General features: G+C 46.4%; 1 long non-coding RNA gene across 4 annotated transcripts in view; it reads left to right on the top strand.

Moving 5' to 3' along the window:
- The window catches only part of LOC127469414 (uncharacterized), a 55,125-nt gene that overhangs the window by 21,591 nt on the left and 12,840 nt on the right, over window positions 1-20,694 (top strand). For 3 of the 4 annotated variants that reach the window (XR_007903971.1, XR_007903969.1, XR_007903970.1), the window contains 7 exons: window positions 3,828-3,967; window positions 9,438-9,601; window positions 11,011-11,125; window positions 13,527-13,744; window positions 14,656-14,997; window positions 15,832-15,982; window positions 17,731-18,044. This is a non-coding gene — a long non-coding RNA (uncharacterized LOC127469414). Of the gene's footprint in view, window positions 1-3,827; window positions 3,968-9,437; window positions 9,602-10,502; window positions 10,603-11,010; window positions 11,126-13,526; window positions 13,745-14,655; window positions 14,998-15,831; window positions 15,983-17,730; window positions 18,045-20,694 lie in introns of all 4 variants that reach the window. The other variant, XR_007903972.1, reaches the window with a different exon arrangement.

The following is a 20,694-nucleotide window of genomic DNA, read 5'->3' as shown; positions in this document are numbered from 1 at the left end:
ATCTGAACTTCACAAGCACTGATGATATGAAAAGATACAATTAAGTAAATATATCTAAAGAAATTAAGTGCATTAGGATTCTGCCAAGCTTTGTGCAGGGCTTACCTCTCTTACCTCTTACTTGTTGTTGCATCTAGGCTATCTTCCAAAATTTGCACACCTTGCATAGCTTTCTTGGCCTCACTGAAGCTGCATCCCAGTGTACAGTGCTCTCAGTTGTAGCCACGAGGGTTGAATGGTGATTCCCCATGCCAGAGGCTGTGACTAGCTGGGATGGTAACATCTGAAAAGACAAAGAGATACAACAGGAATATAAGTTATGACTTTCAGAGCTGATGTGAACATGATGTTTAAAGACAGAGCAGGGTGAGGGAGATCACCAAGGCTGCCTTGGATGTTTTTGTCAGCTGATGGTGGTGCTGGCTGCCTGTGATCTTGCTGCTGAAGAGATGCAACATCTTGCTGTGTTGACAGCAAGACTCTTCTGCTACCTTGGTAGCTCTCAGCTGGGGACTGTTCTTCCCACCGGTAAGGGTCTTTGTCAAGAGTTGTACTGAGAGAGGTGTAACCTGCAGTTACTAATGACAGCCTGGGGACCTCAGTTCAGGACTTTCATTGACTCTATTTCATGAAGGGTGGTTTTTTTGATTGTTACATGGGTATTCAAGCCCTCACATTCCCCAGGTGAGTGGGGGTCAGCATGAGCACCCTGCACGACCAGGCTGGGCGCATTGGGCTCTAGGGGTGATTTCTGAGCAGCACTGCTGAGCTGTTTTACACCCTGCCATCAAACTGCTGCTCCCCAGTGTCTGCAGCTGCCTGGGGCTGGGAGGGTAGTCAGAAACCTGACTTCTTGGAGCTAAACTCTTTGTTTCCTCCCACGTGTCCTTCAGGACTCAGCTGGAGTGCATGCAGAGGCTGGAGTGCATGCAGGAGGTAGGGTCTGGAAAGGGTGTGCAAGGCAAGCAGAAGTGATCCATCAGAATTGGTGTGACCTCCTTGGCTTAGTGATGGCAAAAGTAACCCAAATGGTGGCCACAAAGGAGCCTTCTTTTCTGTAGCTCACCCTTTGCAGCTTCTGTGTCAGGGATACAAACTGTCACTGTCTCCTGGTCTTTGCTTTGTGAGCACTGAATTTCAGTCTATTTTGTGAACTTCTACATTTGACAAAATGAAGCTGGTCTTTAAAGTAATTTGTACTCCAGTTCAATCCAATTCCTGGGGCCAGTTGTTTATTTCTTAGCCATCGCTTGCCTGGAAGCTCAGTCAGCCAGTACTGATCTGGTACCTGCAACAGCCAGTCAGTGTGGATATACTGACACAGGAGGCATGCAAGGGAAGAAATAGTGACAAATACTTTCTTCAGAAGTGCCCCTTTGGGTTAGCCAAAGAATGACACAATAACAGTCTCTGCATGTCCCCACTCCAACCCCCACTCAAGACAGGTCCATTTGAATAAAGTGGCTCAGGGCTGTGTGCAGTTAATGATTGAATATCTCCAAGAACAGGGGTCCCACCACCTCTCCTCACCATACTCCGGTGTTTGACCATCCTCATAGTGAAAACACTTTTCCTAGTATCTTAAGTGGGTTTTCCCATCTTCCATGTTGTACATATTTTCACTCTGTTCCTCCCCTGCTCACCTCTGAGAGGAGCCTGGCTCTGTCACCACCATGACTCTCCAGCAGTACAGAGTGAACTGGGTACTTGGCTGCTTTCTCAAAAGTAAGATGAGATGAGTGCATAGCTCTGTAAAGGCAGCCTGTCTTCTGTCCATGAGGAGAGTGAGGTCATGGTGATGCTGGCAGGGCTTTGTGTTGGAGAGTTCATTATTAATTGTGTTATCTCAACTTTCGTGCTCTCTTTGTGGTGTACCAAGTGACTGCTCTTCAACAATGTGAAGCCCTCCATCTCTGGGTAAGGAATACCTCTGGGTTCTGTCTTTCATTAGGTTTGTTCTGCTGTGTGTGTGCACAGCATTCCTTTCCCCTTAGACAGACAACCTCTTAGGCTTTTAAGCAAGCCAGGCCATAGAAATATTTACATTTTTCTATAGAGTTTGGTCTGTACACAGTCAAACAAGCATGGCACTCACTAAGGAATTGTGGGACCAGGATTCAGTGGGAGCCTGGCATCCTAAGCTGCAGCAGGCTGGCCTGCCTTGCTCTCCCACCCCTGCAGTGCCAAGACCATCTCACACAGAAATGTCTCTGTGGCCATGAGACTTCTCTGCAGGTCCCAAAAAGGGGCAGTGTGTTGAAACTGCCTATCTAGACATAATTCCAGGCAGCAGATTGTTAACATTATTCTACTCATAGGAAAAAGCTCTTCTCTGTTTTAAAGACAGATGTGGTATTCGTTCAAGATGTGTTTGATGCAGTTAAATCTCCATATATAGCAAGGAGATTATAACAGATGCCCTCACCACTGCTTCAGGCTTTTAGGGTAGGGTTAAGGTGTCTTCCCTCCTGAGTCAGTCGTGATCCTTCACCTACTTCTGTGCACGCTGCTGACATCAGCACTGTGATTGATGGTGCAGAATCTGGGCTTTGGGGCTTATCTTACAAGGCAAAGGTTTGTTGTATCTATGTGCATGCTCGTTGTTCCCTGTTCTTTGTACCCCACTTGTGGAGCAATCTTGGCAGCTGGGGAAGGAGAGCTGGCCTGGGACTTTTAACAAGGGCATGTAGAGATAGGACAGGGGAGAATGGCTCTAAGCTGGCAGAGGGCAGGGTTAAGTAAGATATTAGGGAGAAATGCCTTACTCAGAGGGTGGTGAGGCACTGGAACAGGTTGTCCAGAGAAGCTGTGGATGTCCCATCCCTGCAAGTGTTCAAGGCCAGGCTGGCTGTGACTTTGAGCAACCAGGCCTAGTGGAAGGTGTCCCTGCCTATGGCAGGGGGTTGGAACTAGGTGAGCTCTAAGGTACATTCCAACTAAAACCATTCTATGACTCAATGATTCAAGTGAGGCTCAATGGGAGCAACCAGGCTGTGGCATGGATACAACCAGTCCTGCAGCTCTGTGAGTGCTTGCTGATGCAGGGGTTTGCTGGAACCTACTGGATCTGGGTGTCCCACTGAAATTCAGTGGGATTCTGACTCCAGGTGCTCTGTCACATGTACTATGCTGTTACAAGTGAGACTTAAGTAGCTACAGGGATTTTCCAGCATGCCTGGGCACCTCACTCCTGCTAATGTCAGCGTAAAGTAGCAGCCTTGGCGAGTTTGAAAGTCCCACTAGACATTTACTGCAACCCTGCTCAGCCAAACCCCTCATCCAGGCTCCTTTTCCTTTCAGCTGTACTGGAGTAGCCCTGGAGATAGAGGGAACAGAAATGCAGGAGTCAAGCCCCTTGCCTGTCCTCAAAGACAGTAAATCCTTTCCAGATGTTAAGAAAATTAACTGTCTTCCTCTGTTATGAAGAAAAATCTTGGACTGAATTTATATAAGTTTATTTATTTTTGTATGTATCTATATGTGTATTGCTGTGGTTAAGCACAGTACACATTACACTGTCTAATGTGTCCACTGAAAAGTCAAGAAACAGTTTCTGTGAGAGCCACAATGTATTTCCCTGTTCTACCGAACGTATGGATGAATTTGATTTTATGTATCCTTTCACATACATGTGTCTGTATCAATACAAAAATATGGCTCTATGGACCCTTATCTATCATTCCTATAGACTCTCATCTGTCATTTCTCTATAGACTGTATGTATGATCTATATCTCTGTCTAACCCTAGAGTTTATATTCATCTAGTATATATCATGGCTACGTGTTTGTGGGTTTTACAGAAACATTTCTTTTTGTTTTGGTGCAGATGCATAAATCAGCTTTCCAAGATGATGCTCAAGGAGAGTGCTGAAGAGCTCTGAAGAGCTTGAAGGTGGCAGGTACGGGGTGGCACACTTGAACTGCTCCTGGCTGCCCTGGAACATCCCACTGAAGATAACATTTATGGTAAATAACTTCCTGCTGGTGGCATTATTGCAGGAAATGCTGAATGAATCTGATGTTGAATAGTTACAGGCTTACCTTTCCTGATAACTCTATGTTAATGTTACATTAATTATTCCTGACTTACAATGCTGTTGAATGTTGATAAAAGCTGAATTGCTACTTGAAATGCTGATCCAGACAGTCCTGTGGCAGGCGCTAAAATGTGATTTCCCAGTCTTAGGGGAAAAAGAGGGAATACATTACTGCTGCGATTAGAGCACTTCAGAAGAAATGTATTCCAGTCACATCTCATGGAGCGCTCACCTGAATCCCTCTTGCTTTCAGTAGCCTTTGCACACGACATAAAAGGAATATACACTTCCCTGTTTTTATTTAAAATTTTATGGCAGTTGCTGATGTGGATTCAGTTCAGTGTGTGTGAACAGGTCCCCACAAGAAAGGTGCTGTATGTACATAGAGCAGGAGGCATTTCCTTTGCCTGACAGCTGACATATGGGAGTAAAGCTTATGGAGCAAACAGGGAGAGACCAATTCTCACTGCTGTCACCTTCCCTGCAATTTTGAATCTGAGCTTTTTGACTCCAAACTCTGTCATTGCCCGTTTCTGCACAGCCGCTGTTTATCTCAGGTATCCCTTGTGTAACAATGCCATTTTCATGGTGTAAAGAAGATGGGAACTGTGTAGCAAGGTTGAAGACTGCCAGAACTGGGAAATCACAGGGCTTAATTTCCCATTGAGCCCAACAGTTATGTTCAGCTCTCATCCTCCAAAGTCCCCTCCCTCTAAGTGCTGTAGGGGGAAATAAGCAGCTCTGACATTTCTCAGCGCTTCCACCCCTCCCCAGAGTCAGGATGACCTGTGTGGCAGGGGAAGGGTTGAGGAAGGGAGGAGAAATATTTATAGGGTAGAATTTTGGGGGTGTGGGGAACCTTCTTCCACTGTCCTGCACAAGCAACCACTGTGGCCTTCACTGTAGGAAAAATGTTCCATCTCTCAGAGGGTGTTTGAGGTTTATGTTTGTTTATTTATTTAAAAAAGAAAGCATCTGGCATTTGTATGCAAACATTAATGAATCATTTAAAATATACTCAGCACTGCAGTTGGGAGGCTGGGATCTTCCAGCTAGAAGAAATGAGATGAAAGGGAGCAGGCATACCCCAAAGGACTTCTTTCCAAGGATGTGGGGGGGAGACAAATCTTATTTTTACCTCCCTTCTCTTCCCACCTTACCACAACTCCAGGAGCACTTCTGGCCTTCTAAACCCCCTTGGTGAGCACTTTGAAATCAGAGTTCAAAGGAGTATCTTTGAGGCTGCTGTGCCCTCTGTAGAGAGCCCAGTGCTTGCCAGTGGGTCTCTCTGAGGAAAGCAGTTTATTTCTGGCACTGTGCAGGGCCACAAATAGACTTGCCAGTGGGGAGGGAGAAGTGTGGGTTGGTCTGGCTCTGTCCTTTCTGCAGTGTCAGCTGGCAGCTGGAACCACTTGAATCCATTAAAATTCATAAATATATGAGAAGTGAAGCTCTTAAGAAGACTCAGCTGCGTTCTCGGAGGTTCGTGAGCAGCACAGCAGGCCAGGAAGCTCTGGCTGGAGCCATGTTTGAAGGCCAGTGGACAGGGTTCCACTGCAATGCTGGGATTATAGGAACTTCTGGAGTTTCTTTACAGGAGGAAATTTTCAAGTATAAACTAAACATTTAAATCTTCAGCAGTGTAACACTCAGAGAATTTCAGTTTTAGGAGACAGAAATCTTCCTGCTTTAGATTTGTCTCTGGGAAGGAGCTATAAGCTAAATCTCCCAACAGAAAAAGGTACTCTTATGTCAGGTTACACTTTCACCATCTGTTCTATCAGTGGCAGCGTGATGACGTTGTGTTGGTTGTGCCAAGCATTTTCCTTCTGCAAAGCCTACACACTCCTAGATTATTAGAATGAAGCTACTGTGGCATAAACAAATACTTGATTTTGTTTACTGCTTGGTTTTGTCTACTCCTGCTTCTCAGGCCTTTACTAGAGAGAGGAAAACAAGAACTGAAGCAACTCTGGCACCTGAGATGTGTTTAAGAAACAGAGAGAGCACTGTGTGATCCAAGCACCTGCTGAAATGTCTCCCATGCGCCCAGAGAGATGCTCTCTTGTGTTTCTCCCCTCTGGCGTAGTGAACTCATCCATCTTCCAAATTGCTTTTTGTAGAAAGCTGCTGAATCACACACAGAAACACTCATGGGAGGGGAAAAGAGACTTCCTTAAGCAGTGCTCAGCAGTGGAGGGTGGTCGAATGGACTTTCCTGGCTGCTACTGCAGAGAACGCTCAGGACATGCAGGTCCAACACCCCTGTTTATGGAAGTAGTTTGCATTTGAGGAAAAGCTATCATTTTTTAAATTTATTTTAGATAGATATAGCTTATTTCCTTTTGCCTTTGGAAACAGCTGTGACTCTTTACTGTGGTTCAAACTGTACTGGCTCCAGCAGCACTTCATGCTGCACCCGTGTTCATAAACCCTTACAGCTTCCATGTGCAGATGAACCCTTGATGTCCCTCCATCTCCTGGCAGTGTCAGTTCCTGTGGACAGCTGGGTCCAGGCCCTTGAGATGTAAAGGAAGAGCATATTTCAGTCTGTCGGGGCTCTTTCGAAGAAGCGATGCAGCTGGTTCATCTGCTGCTGTGGAACTTGGATGCCTCCCAAAGATTGCTCCTGTGTCATCATCCCACAGGCCTTGGAGGCAGGGTCGCTTAATTTTGAACAGGATGTTTCATACTTCTGAATACTGCATGACCTAGAGTGCTGTGTGGATGGAAGGTTAGAAGTGAACCATATAAAAAGTGTATCAGAAGGAGAGAGTAGGCACCTTCTCGATGTGGTTAAATGAGCTGGAAACCCTGGTGCCCAAAATGGGACAGTGCTGCAGGGAGGGATTTTGGTGATCCTCTCTTTCAGTGCTTCTTGTGAGGCTGAAAAATGACTGGTGCTTGGGCAAGAGAGAGCAGATACCCAGAACTAGAAATATGAGTGATGAGTGAAAGAGTGGAAGAACAGGTGAGTAGTTGCTGAAGGGGTCACAAAGCATCTGAGGAGTATTTCTGCAGAGGGGTTGATTTCTCTACCCAGGCTAGTGCAATAATTAATCTTTTGTGATTCTGACAGATGCCTGCAGAGAAGCAGAAACAAAGATCATGGTCTGACAGTGATTAATGCATCATTAGTTGTCAGATTAAGATTTTGGAAGTGGGTAAATAAGCCGTAGGCCAGGTTGCTGATTGTGTTTGGGTAAACTGCAGAGGCTGACAGCCTGGGGGGAGCTGGGCTTCAGCAGTTACTTACCACAGGCACTTACTATGTGTTGTTTGAAACCACCCTGTTCACAGGACAGGAGGAGAAATGGGCGTGCAATTTCTGAAGCAAAGCTCTGCCTCGAGCCTTGGTTATGCTGGAAAGTGACAAAAGACAGAACCAACCCCAGCCTATGTTGTCCTGATGTCTTTGCAGGGTGTGGAGGAGGCTGGGCAATGGCCAGAGTTCCAGGACACCATGACACTGCAAAGCACCTGTGAATGAGGGAAATGCAGTTCTTGCTGTGTATACTCATGGCTGGGGGGTGGGGTGGGGCTGCTGGGGAGCTCCTCGTGCCCCACAGGGTGGGTAGCAGAGAGGATGGGAGCTGCATGGAACACCACGTGGCTGTTCCCAGGGAGAGCTCATTCCAGTGCTGCTGCAGCAGGAGGCATTGCTTGGGGGGCTGTGGTCTCATCATCATCTCTCACCCACAGGCTGTGTCCCAGTGTGCTCCCACTGCAGCTCCCGGGATGGTTCCTGGTGGGGATGGGGACAGCACTGCAGACCACGGCAGCACTCACATGAGCTGGAGTGGATGTTTGGGTGGGAGCAGCTCTGGTTAACAGCTGCCTAGGGAGACTGTGGGCAAGTTCAGGCATCTCCAGGGCTAGGCAGCAGGAGAATGGGAATATGGAGCTCCCAGATTGCAGTTTTCAACCAAGGTGCCCAAATTCTGCCAAAATCTTGCCTGTGGTATTTGCAGGTTTTGGTTTTATTGTAACAGCAGCAGTCTTTAATCTCTGTGGCTTGCATTTTCCTTATAAAAGATGGGGTTACTTATGCTCAACCTTGTTTTGCAAAGAGTGCTGCTATCTCTGTGTGAATGTTTCAGTAGACAACCACAATATTTAACACATCACATTGCTCTGTGGCTCTGCCTAATTCTTACACCAGTTTCCAAGCTTCTTAACATGTGTGCATCGTATCTGAGCTGTTGGTCGGTTTTTGGAAGAGGGATTTGCTCAGAAGCAAATCTCCACAAGGGCTGGAGAAAGAGGATGGCTGTAAGCCCTCCTTAGCCTTTTAGTATGGCATGAACAGGATGGGGGCTGCACACATCCCTTCACCTCAAGTGTTCAGCACTGCACAGGACCAGCATTGAAGTGTTAGCTATAGTCACATATGACCATCCTGTGTTTGCCCATTTTCCTCTGAGTGACTGAATGGAAGTGCTTTAATCCTGTCAGTTCTTGGTTTGAAAAGCTGTTGGCATCGTGTGTCTGTCCACTGGAGGCAATGAGTATCACAGTCTGATCCTGCTGTCCTGACTGCCTGCATCAGGGGCTCTCTAGGGCCTGTTGCAGCCCTTCTCTAGCCCCAGGTCCCAGTTTTAGTCCTGAAGTGTTTTATTTTGTTTGCTGGGTGTTTCCTCTTGTTCTCCTGTTGTCATTCACTGTGATTAGTACTGCCTCATTTCTTCCCCAGAGTAACACAAAGCAAACCGATTTCCCCACATCCCACTGCTTCCGCTCGTTGTCCGCAGGGGCATCCAGCCTGCAGCACCAAGAGCCTGCTCAAGACCTTCCAGAACTGAGCTTCTTTCCATGAAAATACGGAGCTGCATCCTCAGGCTGATGTAAACTGGTGTACCTCCATTGATGTTGCTCCAGCTTATACAAGCCAAAAATATGGCTTAAACTAAGTGAATCACTCTGTTGGAATGTAGCCAGCTACCTGTCCCATGAGGATGCTGAAAAGTGCAAAGTGCTTCCACCCTTTTTGGCTGATAATCCACAAACGAGCCACAAATTTGCTGTGCCAGAAAGGCTGCAGTGCCACAGTGAGTCACTTCACCCACTGTAAAATGTCACTGTTCTGGAGAGAGGTTCAGCAGCTGTTCAGCAGAGTGTAGCCCAGGTGGCAGAGATGGTCGCTTTATTTACACAGCTCCATAAATGAACTCACTGCTATGCAAAATAACAGCCCTTCCTTGAGCAGCTTCCAATGCACCTCGCTCTGGAGCAAAGCAGGACAGTGCTGCTGTGAGCCCAGGAATGCTGCAAGAAAAGTCCCAGCTGCTCCGGTGGCCGTAGGAGCAAGCACTGCATGAAAGACAGCACCGTGTCACCAGTGGGGCTTTACAAAATGTGTCTGGAGGTCAAAACCCACCTTCCCTTTTGCTTTCTTTCAGGAAATGCAAGGAAAAGAATTGCTCCACCTTGCAGGTACAAAACAAGATGCCACGTTCCTCACAGCGGCCAGAGTTGGCGTGGATGAGCAGCTCTCCCAGAGGGACCTGCTTCCCTGTGGGAAGATGCTGCCCAGGACAGTAATGTTTCTGCTACTAGAGCTGAGGTAACATTTTTCAGATTCCCCAGGATTCAAGGGTTTGTGACATCGGGTCACATCCATCTTTTGCCTTTTTTTTTGTTTTTTAAATTTCCTCTTTTCTCAGGGGGAGCTGGTGCCAAGAGGCTTCTCACAGTTAGGGGTAGGGCTGCAGGACCATGGGCTCCAAATTCCACACTGAAAGGGATAAGGAGGTGGAGCAAGAGGGAGGCAGACTACCAGGCACTCTGAACCTGGGCTTTCCCTGGAGTTGTTCATGTGTGCAATTACCAGGGTTTTCCAAGGTAAAAGGCATCAGCTGCTGTGCTGGCCGATGGTGCAGGATCAACCATTGCCAGCTCTGCAAAGCTGCACCCTGGAAAGAGCTGCTGTGATCGGAAAGTGGAGTTTATTAACTCCAGATTTTTCCAGTGAGGCTGGCACGCCAACAATAGGGTCTGAACACAAAGGATCCCTTGCAGATATAAATCAGGGGAAGGCATCTCCAAAGGCTCCTGCTAGCCTGAGTCACGCACAGCCGCTGTGCCAAGTGCCAGCTGCTGAGTGGCAGCGGGCCTGCAGCTGAGTCACAGGCACCCAGCTCAGGGGGCATTACTGGTGGCCTGATTAGCAAACCCACTAAAAATGTGCTGTGCTGACTGCAGAGCACAGGTGCCTCAAACAGAGGGCTTGCCCCTTACTGATGGGCAAAGGGGGCTTGGGGCAGCTGGTCAGTCAGTAGGGGTAAAGGAGGAGGTGAGTTATAGGTCCCCGGGTGCTTCAGTTGAGGAGGGGTGTTAGGGAATAGCTAAGGGATTTACTCCTGATGAAGGAAGTAGGGCAATAGCTATCGCTGTCCCAACCATCATACCCCTCTACCTCCTTTCACATGTTTAGAAATATCTTTATTATGCTATTTGGTCTACAGGAACAGATGGAAAGGTTGGAAAGGTTGTCTCCTACTGTGCTTGATACAGCCCCACAGCTGGAAATAACCATCCCTGGAGCTGATCCAGTACAGAGAAGATGTATGTGCACCCTTTGTCTGCTCTGGCACAGCATCAGCCTTCCTGGGGCGAAGGGTGGGAGCCTGAGCCTCTCCTCCTGTGGCTACAGCAGGCTAGCACTCACCCAGCTGGCTGGCAGCTTAAAGGCCTCCTAGCTCTGCTTGGAAGAGGACCCTTCACTTTGTACAACATCCTTAAGAAAGGTTTAGGAGAGGGTTGGGTACATCAGGAACAGCTGACAGGATGGGGAAAACAGCAAACAACTCTTGCTGTGCTCCTCCTGTGCATTATAATGTCTCTAATCTCTTGACTCCCCTGCAAATGCTGATGGAATTCACTGACAGATGAACGCTTTCTAGCAGCTAAATGAGTAATTGTTCCCTTTGTGTTGGATTTATTTAGTTTTTTGTTTTGTTTTGTTTTTTACAGGGGAAAGGCCATATTTGGGACCTGACGTTGGGTCAGAATTGGAGCTGGAACTTTGAATACAATTTTTTTTCCCCCAAAATGGTCCTGTACTCTACTCTCTCAGCCTTGTCCTCAGGTAAGTGCTCTACTTGCTCTACACTTGAGCACTGAACAATTTTTCTTGCTGCTTCTGAACACATCAGGATGCTGAACTCTCTACTTTTCATGTCCATTTTAATAATTGATCATCTTGAACCTTCCCATTTTGCTTGGAGTATAAACTTTTAGTGGGGACACTTTCCTGTTTGCACCCACTCTGTAAATCTTGATGTTACTCTTTAATTGGGACCTTGTTGATATTTCTGCAGAGTAAGTAATCATATGTCTCCAGAACTTAAAATTGAGGTGAGAGCAGCCTGTGTGGGTGCAGGGATGTGCACTGCAGAGACAGGCAGAATAAAAGTTCAGTTATTTTTCTTTTCTTTTTGTGCCGCAGGACAAACCTTCAAAAAAAATGAAGGCTTTGCCACATGTTTTCTATAACCAGCCAAATAAAATATTATGTTTGATATCTTTCAGGCTAAGGGAAATAACTCAGGCTCTGGGCTTGGCATTTTTTCTTCCTCACAATACTTTCTGCTCAATGATAATCTTTAAAACTATGCACGTGGGGGGCCAGATCCTGACCCCCACTGCATCTGCTCTGCGCTCCTGCAAAAAGTGCTGAGCAGGCAGAAAGTGAGTTTAGCTGAATTTCTGGAGATAACCTTGCCCCAGTCTTCAGCTGTGGGGCAGGAGACTGGGCACTATGGCCAGAGTATGACAGAAGGAAGAGAACTTGTGATACTTTTGTATTTGGGATCATGCTGGGTGGGGCTGTGGATATTTCCCCCAACAGCACCCCAGGGGTGAGGTGGTCCCTGGCTACGCTCACATCAGGGCTCTGGTGCTTGGCAGGAGACAGAGCTGGGGCTGTTTTCTGGACACAGGTATCATTGCCACATGAGAAATGCATGTGCCACATGGAGTGCAATTTTTCCAGCTTTCTCATGTGTGTGTTTCCTGATGCAAACTTCAGAGTGTTTGGTTACCACACAGCGATCCCGAGCAAGCACAGCAGCTGGGGCATTCCTGCTGCAGGCTTCCCAGTGCCCGAGTCTGTGGGCAAGAACACACATCTCTGTCATGAAGCAGTCTCCTGGAAGTGTTCCCTGGAGCGAGTTTTCCTTTCAGCAGCAAGCAGGGGCATTTGCTATCTTGGAGGGCCTCGCTGATGTATAACTTGGTGCTGATTGCTACAAGCAGTAGAAACTTTTTTACATTAAAACAGAGAAAATCAAGCTGGAGTGGGCTGGAGCTATTCATAGAGCATGCTGTGTTTGAGTAACCCAGTAGTTTTCTTTAAAAACTCTGAATGGCTTGGTTTATACAGCTTTTTTTCACTGTTTAAAATTGATGTCTTGTTTTAACAATAGATCAGTCTTGGCTAGTTTAATTTAAAAAAAATAATCTGCATTGAGTTTATCCATAATTATCCACCTCTGAAATTCCAATTTTACCTATTCTCCATTTTCTCACGAACTGACAATACTCTGAGCTTTCCTCAGAGGGAGGGATCATGAAACAGAGAATAAGGAGGAAATTTAAGTTTTCACTACAATGTATTATTAAAAAGCATAGGGTGTTTTTTTTTGTTTTGTAATGATGGAGGAAAGATTGAAAATGAGAGCTGAATATACTCCACAGGTTCAAGAACCAGAAAACTATGAATAAAGAACCCAAAATCCATTGCAGTTTTTTGTTTGCTTGGGTTTTTCTGTTTTTAAACAAGCAAGAGGGTTTCAGAGGCTTCATTTGCACATTTATCCCTAGGAATGGCAGTGCTGGGATCCTATTGAACAGTGCAGGACATCTGCTCCAAATTGCACTGTGTCTTCCCTTATCATTAGTCCATTCATCCTCCCAAAGTCCTTCTCTTTCTACCCCAGTGCAGTTTCTCACTGAAGGAGTTTGCTGTGTGACCCAGTTTGCTGTGTTTTCAGTTTGCTGTGTGACCCAGAGGAGCCTGCAGCTTGCAGGGTGGGTGCCTCATGGCTGTGCCTTTCCCAGGTACTTCCCACAAGACAAGTATCCATTCTGTCTGCTCCCAGAGCTGGTTGCTGCAGGATATGAATAGATTCCTTGGTGCACACTTCCAAAACTGGGTGGTAAATGGCCACTTCTGGTGAAATCCCAGCCTGGTTTGAGGACTGCTGGCGATAGCAGCTACAGCCGTGGGAGGCTGATTTGATGGCCTGCCCTGAGGAGCACTCTCTCACCATGGGCTGAGCCTGTCACCTGCCTTCATGTGCCATGATGCCTCTTCCACTAGGGCTGCCCCCAATGTGGGCACCAAGTATATCCACTGATAGAGAAAAATCCCAGGGAAGGAGAGGAAAAGCACAGGTACTTTCTTGCTGCACCTTTAGTCAGGACTTTACTGTTTTGCTGCTAGTAAAGGGAATTGTATTTTTTTTTTAATCCCTCTCTTCTCCCAGGTTTCCAAAAGGATTTATGCTGTTCCTTAGCAGTCTTATGTATCCTGTTGTGCATCCCAGTCACTGAGGAGGAACTGTGCTTATCCCAACCAGAATCCACTGAGCAGCCAGACCACTTGTGACAGAGAGGCACAGCTCCACCTTCTTTGCTCCTGAGCACTTTCTGCTGCTGGCTTTGCTTCTCTACCTGCTGTTTATAGCACAGGCTTGTCACAGATGTAAGCTCATTAATCATCCCAAGCCATGCTTCCCTGATTCCATTTATAGCACCTTCCTCTATTCCGTTTCACAGCCCCCACCTTGGTCGCTGCTCAGTTCTTGGAATCTGGGCTTTGTTTTTACTTAAACTTGGAATGGATAAAGCATGAATAAAGAGGAAAATTTGGAAAGGCAGATGAACATCATAAGCAAAGTGTATATAGGAGACATCTAATGTTAGACTACTTGGCCTAAAGTGCATGGGCAGAAGACTGGCAGCAAAGCTATTGCATTAAGTGAAATAGAGACCATTTACCCTAAAAAGTTAATAGGCACAGGACAGACAAACAGGAGCCCTTTCATCCTCTTGAGATTTCTTGTGTTCTGCCAGCAGCTGAGATTGCTTTACTGCCCTTAGCACTGGTCAGTCCAGTGCTGACCCTTGGCCACCAGCCTGGCTGGAAGTCCCATGGGCAGCCTGCAGGGGGAGGGGAAGTGACACGGAATGTAAAATTCTCTGCTGAGGTATTTAGGTGCCCAAACATGCAGAGAGGCAATTAGTGGCCTTTCAAAAGTGTGGTGGTTTGACCCTGGCTGGATGCCAGGTACCCACCAAAGCCACTTTATCACTCCCCTCTGCAACTGGACAGGGGTGAGGAAATACAAGAAAAGGCTCATGAGTTGAGGCAAGGACACGGAGAGATCTCTCACTGATTGCTGTCGTGGGCAAAACCGACTTGATTTAGGGAAATTACTTGAATTTATTACTAATCAAAATCAGATAATGAGAAGTGAAACAAATCTTAAAAAACACCTTCCCCCCACCCTCCCTCCTTCCTGATTTTCTACCTCCTCCCTGCCACAGCAGCACAGGGAGATGGGGAATAGAGGTTACAGTCACATGATGTTTCTGCTGTTGCTTCCTCCTCAGGGAGAGGAATCCTTCCACTGCTCCAGCGTGGGGTCTCTCCCACAGGAGATAGCCCTCCACAGAATTCTCCAGCATGAGTCCTTCCCATGGGCTACAGTTCTTTGCTAACTGCTCCAGTGTTGCTCCCCTCCACATGGTCTGTCTTTCAGGAACAGGCTGCTCCAGTGTGGGTCCCCCATGGGGTCATGGGGTCCTACCATGAAACCTGCTCCAGTGTGGGCTTCTCTCTCCTTGGATCTGCAAGTCCTGCAAGAAGTCTGTTCCAGGATGGGCTTCCCACAGGGTCACAGCTGTCTCTCGGGCATCCACCGCTCCAATGTGGGACTCCTCCATGGGCTGCAGGTGGGTCTCTGCACCTCTGTGGTCCTCCATGGGATGTAGGGACACAGCTGCCTCACCATGGTCTGCACCACCAGGCTGCAGGGGAATCTCAACTCCAGTGCCTGGAGCACCTCCTCCCCCTCCCTCTCCACTGACCTTTGTGTCTGCAGAGTTGTTCCTCTCACATATTCTCACTCCTCTCTTCTCTGGCTGCAATTACTTCTGCACAATAACTTTTTTTCTTTCCTTCTTAAATATGTTATCCCAGAGGTGTTACTACCATCCCTGATGGGCTCAGCCTTGGCCAGTGGCAGGCTCCAACAGAGCTGACATTGGCTCTGTTGGACAAGGGGGGAAGCTTCTAGCAGCTTCACACAGAAGCCACCCCTGCTGCCCCCCCCCCCCCCCACAGCACCTTGTCATGCAAATCTAATGCATTAAGTTCTTCAGGAGATTGGAGGGAGAGAGGAGGAAAATACCCATTTCAGGGGTTGAGTCTGAAGAGCCTGACCCACCTTGAGGCCTTGGAAAACCTCACCAGGCACCTCTCTTCATTTCTAGGCTCCTAAGTATCTTGGGAAATCTGCTTCAAAGTAGTTATTACTTCTGTTGAGCAGTTCCTGCCTGTTCAAGACTGGGAACAGAGTCTCAGCAGTGTGTGGAACTTGCTGTGTGAAACTGCTGCCATAACATGAGGGTTGTACAGATTACAGGGATGGAAAATGACTCCTCCAGTAGCATGTTCCTAGCTGACATTGGTTTGCAATAGGTCTGTCAACAGCAGCTGGAGAGATCCTGGAAAACAATATGTCAGTTGCCTGGGTTGGTTTTAATTCTTTAATCCTTTGTCTGCAGCTAACGTGTTGCAGGATTGCTTAGGGGTGAGCTGTGCTGATGCCACTGCTGTACTCTTGCTGGTTTGGAGCATGGGGTCTGCCTGGCCAGGTCTGGGAGGAGCTGGGAAGATGGACTGGCTTGCAGTGCTGTTTGAAAGCAGCACAGACCCGTAAGTCACTTGTATTTATATAATTTTGTCCATCTTTTTCTACATCTGAATTTCAAACATCCGTTATAAGGCAGTACTGCTTTAGAGGTGAGCCAAGTTTTTCTTCTAAAACACATGTTCCCTAAAGCCCTAGTACTTCATTTCCTTTGTTCTGATTTATTGCTGTTGCCTTACCACATGTGCTAGGCAGAGCAGAGAAAAAACTACCAAACCCACAAAAAACTACAAAACAGTCCTCTCTGTCCTCTCCTCAGACCACATATATCAGGATTAACACAATGAATATATTATATCAACTGATCCAACAATGAACTAACTTATTTGTAATTTCTTAGCTGCCTCCAAGTAAATATGCTGATGAAGAGTGAGTGTAGGTTAATAATGTGAAGATTATGGTAAGCCCAGTGAAAGCTACTGTGGGGAACTGAAAAAATGGGATAGATGCTAAATCTAGAGAATGATAGTGAGATTAAAAAATAAAAATTGTTGGCTGCATTTTCTAAATAGGCATTTTGTGGATATAAAATTTTATGTGCCTTTTATCAATACCTAAAATGGCCTAATTTGTCAAAAACTCTCTTCCACAAAATAAAAGCCACTTTTTGGTATCCCAGGGTAAGCATCAAGCAACCAAGGCATGCAATTGCTAGTTAAAAAAAAAAAAAAAAGGAAAAATAAAATAAAAAATTGGTTGTTACTGTGAGTTTTATAGGGCTCTTTGAGATAGAAAAGTTCTATCAAAATTTGCTTTCTTGGAGGTTGTTCAGCCTTGACGATAACAGAAGGCTAAATTATTTTCATTGGGATTTATACTAAAGTAAGCTCCATGTTTTTCTCTTCAATAGTGCAGAAATTGAGCTGTGGCCATGAGTCAGATGAACCTTAGAAGAAAAAAGCTGGTTTGGCACGATGGGGTGTCTGTGCTGTTCCTCAGGCAAACCTAGAAAGTGCCCAAGTCCAGACTCACAAGTAGGATTGTTGTAAGTCTGCAAAAACTTACCTATCCATAATGGAGTTTGTAACTCCCTGAGCACATATTGGATGTCTGGTGTCTTGGCCACGTCCTTGGCAGGAGGAGGCCTGGACATGGTGGGACCGGTGACTGACTGAAATGGTTCTGCGTTACTGTGAGGGGTTGCCAAGATGTAGTTTGTGTCCAGTCCTCACTGGCCACTCTCACGCTGTGCTCAGCCACGTGCAGGACAGGAGAGCTGCTGTGCCATGTCCAGGTTGCTGCTACCAGCACTGAACAGAATTTGGGATTTTGTGAGTTTTTTTGGAAGCTGTCACCTTCCTAATGGCAGTGATAGCAGGCGGCTGGGATACGCTTCCCTCCGAGATCACCACGGGCTTTAGGAAAGATGAAGTGGTGAAACACATCGTATCCCAATGCTCTAGAAACATAAAGGTCAACTAACACCAAGCAATCACGAGGGAAGGGATATCAAAGAGGAACAGTCTCAATACTTGCCTTCTGAATACTTTCTTCCTTCCCGTGAACCAGAGGGCCAGCAGCTCGTGCGGTCGGGTGCACTCACATTGTTATCTGAGCTGATGTACCATGAGCTGCTGGTCTGTACTTACGTTTTCCCTTTGAGTCAGGCTATTGATGGGAAGTTCGTTGTCATACTCAGGCCTGTTAACTGTATTAGTTAACAAAGGAGAGCATTCAAAAGCCTGCTTAGAGGCATATTTGTCTTTTTTTTTTTTTTAATAATTTTTTTCCCTCCTTTTTAAATGTAAACAAGCTTTCCTAGCAGAATGTTTAATGGAATCTGCTTCCTTGAAACCAAAATGAGGCAACAGCTGTGATTGCAGCAAGCTATAACATCTCATTACTGGATGGAGGCACGTCCTGTTACAAGTGGTGCTGCTGCAAAACCTCAGCAAAAGAACCTACTGAGACCTGCCTGGCTGGGGGCTGTGAACTCCCCTGAGGTGAGCTGAAGACCCAGCTTCACTTGGTTTCTTTGAAGAAAGAGCTGTACATACTCCAGCCAACTTCAGTGAAGAGAAGCTTCAGTAAACCTAGACCTGAATTTGAGAGAATTTGGCTCAAGAGGTGGGTTTCTGTGAAAACTAAGTCAAATTTTGTCCCCAGACCAGCAAAACTTTCTGGTTTTGAGTGTCTCTGGAGGATTCAGTTAAGCCAGGAAGTCGGGGACAGTGACGACACAGAAACTCAGTGCTGGTGCATAAGTCTCACCTAAATCCTAAAGTGAAGATCAGATGCTGGTATGAAATGATCAGACTGCTGCTTTGACAAAACTCCGAGCACAACTCCTGTAAAATATGTATCACTGAGCATCTTTGTAATAATAATAATCCAATGGCTTTAGACCTCTTTCAAGTCCAACCAAGCAGTGCTTAAAGCAGTGTGCTTGGTACCAGGGTCCTGTAAAATCTTTGTATTAGTATGACTTGTGTGGTTCTTGGGAACTTTCTGAAAGAGCAAACTCTGTTTTGTTTTGGAGGAAAAAAGTCAAACCATGCTTGCCTGGTTGAAAACTACTTGTGAGAAAGTCTTTCTCAGAAAGACTGAAGAACCATGGGCCCTTTTTTGTTTTCTTAGAAAACAGGAAATGAATTTTAGCTCTGCAGTTGATTTCCTAAGTGACGTGCTTTCTACGATCACTTTTGGGTTCTGGAATGCTACAGAATTTATCTGAGGGCGTTTTCAACACTTCAAAATTAAAATCAAATTATTTGAAATCGTGCCAGCATTTTAATGAAAATTATTTTCTTTAAACAAACACTTGAGGACTTTCAATTTTTTTTATTCACAAGAGCATTCTTAACCCAAACACTTTTTCTTCATGGTTTTTCAAGGATCCATTCTGCATTGCTAAAACCAAATGTGTCTCAGAATGTAATCAAAGTCAAGATCTTTTCAGCCAAAATCTAGATGAGTGGAGACTACTCATTTCTCACACAGCACAAAGACATAAGTAGGTGTCACTGCAAATATCATCTTTGCCTCTATACCCACAGAAATGTCTGGGCAGCAATACCAGCAAAGGCTTCTGCTGTGTGGAGAGGGGTCAGGCGTGAAGCTGAGACCTGTGCAACTCCCAGCAGTGAGCATGGAGTCATGGAGGCAGGAGCTGGCTGTAGATTAACTGCTGTGCAGATACTCTGATACCCAGCTTTCCATGCAGTGGAGATGAGAGAGCCACAGAAGCTGCTGCAGATCAATGGGAGAGGATTGGTCTAGCCCTTGCATCTTTGGAGGGGTTTGGTGAGTTTTTACAGAGCTCAGGGGATGTTGTGTGTAGCCAGAGGGTGAATCTGGGTGCCAGGAGCAGCATCAAGTCTGGAGAGCTGAAGCACTGGAGCTTTTACCTGGAGCTCTCCCAACACTCAGGACATGGCTGGCTCCTGCTCTTTTCCTGTGCAGTGGGATTTAGCTGGCCCTGAGCCATTTCATGGACACTGCAGCCTCTCAGGCACAGGTGGGTTTGAGCTGTAAGTCAGAGCAGCCAGAAGGTGCCCTTTATCCTGTTGTAGAAACCTGGAAACCCAGGGACTGGTGTTTCTGGCAAAGTCCATCTAGGCCCATGTCTCATTCTTGGCAGAGGTCGGCAGCAGCTGCCCAGGAGTTGAGTTTGAGGACAGGATGTGCGTGTGACAAGGTCATTCCCTGATGCTCTCTGCTAGCTCTGGGAGTTTTAGAAGCAAAAGATTTCCGTGGGGCTCAGTGGCCCTGTCCTTCTCTAAGAAGACCCCAGGACAAGCATCACATCTGGGCTCTGGGTGCCAGCCCTGCTGCCTGCCCATGGGGTGAGGTTTCTGGTGGTGGTGTGTGAAAGCCCTCAGTGCAGGGGCTTCTCTTGGAGAACAATGGCTGTCCCTTGGGCAGCTTTCAGCCCTCCTAAGATGAGGCCTTGCTCTTGCCCTAGCCAGGGGTTTGGTTACTGTTGCTGGGTGATCGCTGACTGTGGGAATGGAAAATTAAATCAATCTCTAGAAAAACAGTGGTTGAGGGTTTCTGACATCGTTTCATAGGTGGAGTTGTGAGAAGAAGCAAAACACTTCAAGGTAAAGGAAGCCAGCTGGGGATGTGGTTTTATTTATTACTGCCTCTTTGATGGATGTTTCTCCTTTGGAGATCAGAAGCAGGACTGATTGAGGAGTAGGCACCTGCTCTGATAGACTCTGTCCTGTCTGTATGTCATAAACGAAGAAGCCTGAAAGAAGTGCCCCTCAGCAACACAAATTACTTGCTATTGTCAAGTAACTGCATACCTTGTATGTTGGTAAAAAAAAAAAAAAGCCTTCCTAATGACCCCAGCAACACAAGCTCCTCAGTCAGCTGCAGGTCAGAGAGCCAATGCTGCATGTGTGCTTTCAGAAAGGGTGTGGAGCAGAAAGCATGCTGTAGGATTTGGGATGGTTTTTTATCTTTTGGGTGCTATTGGTTACACTCAGTCCATCAACAAATTCTTTTAACAAGTGCTGTCATTCCTTTGCTGAGAAGAACACGTGTGAGCACAAGTGACCATGTGATCTCAAGACTTTGATGTGTTTCCCAATATATTAGATTTTCTGGTATTCACTTGGAGATTAACCACATTAGAGCAGGCTGCCTACAAAATAAATTTTCTATTAAAAATGTTGCAATATTCCCAACTTCCCTAGCCTTTTCCTGCAGCAATAAGTAAGCTCTTTAAAGAGCTGGTAGCAAGGGAAACAGTCTAAGTCTTCAGAAACCT

The sequence above is a fragment of the Manacus candei genome, unplaced genomic scaffold (genome assembly GCF_025592945.1).
Source record: "Manacus candei isolate 608988 ecotype Guabito, Panama unplaced genomic scaffold, ASM2559294v1 h1tg000017l, whole genome shotgun sequence".
Taxonomy (NCBI): domain Eukaryota; kingdom Metazoa; phylum Chordata; class Aves; order Passeriformes; family Pipridae; genus Manacus; species Manacus candei.
The sequence above is the reverse complement of the archived record's forward strand: the minus strand, read 5'-3'. Positions and strand labels throughout refer to the sequence as shown.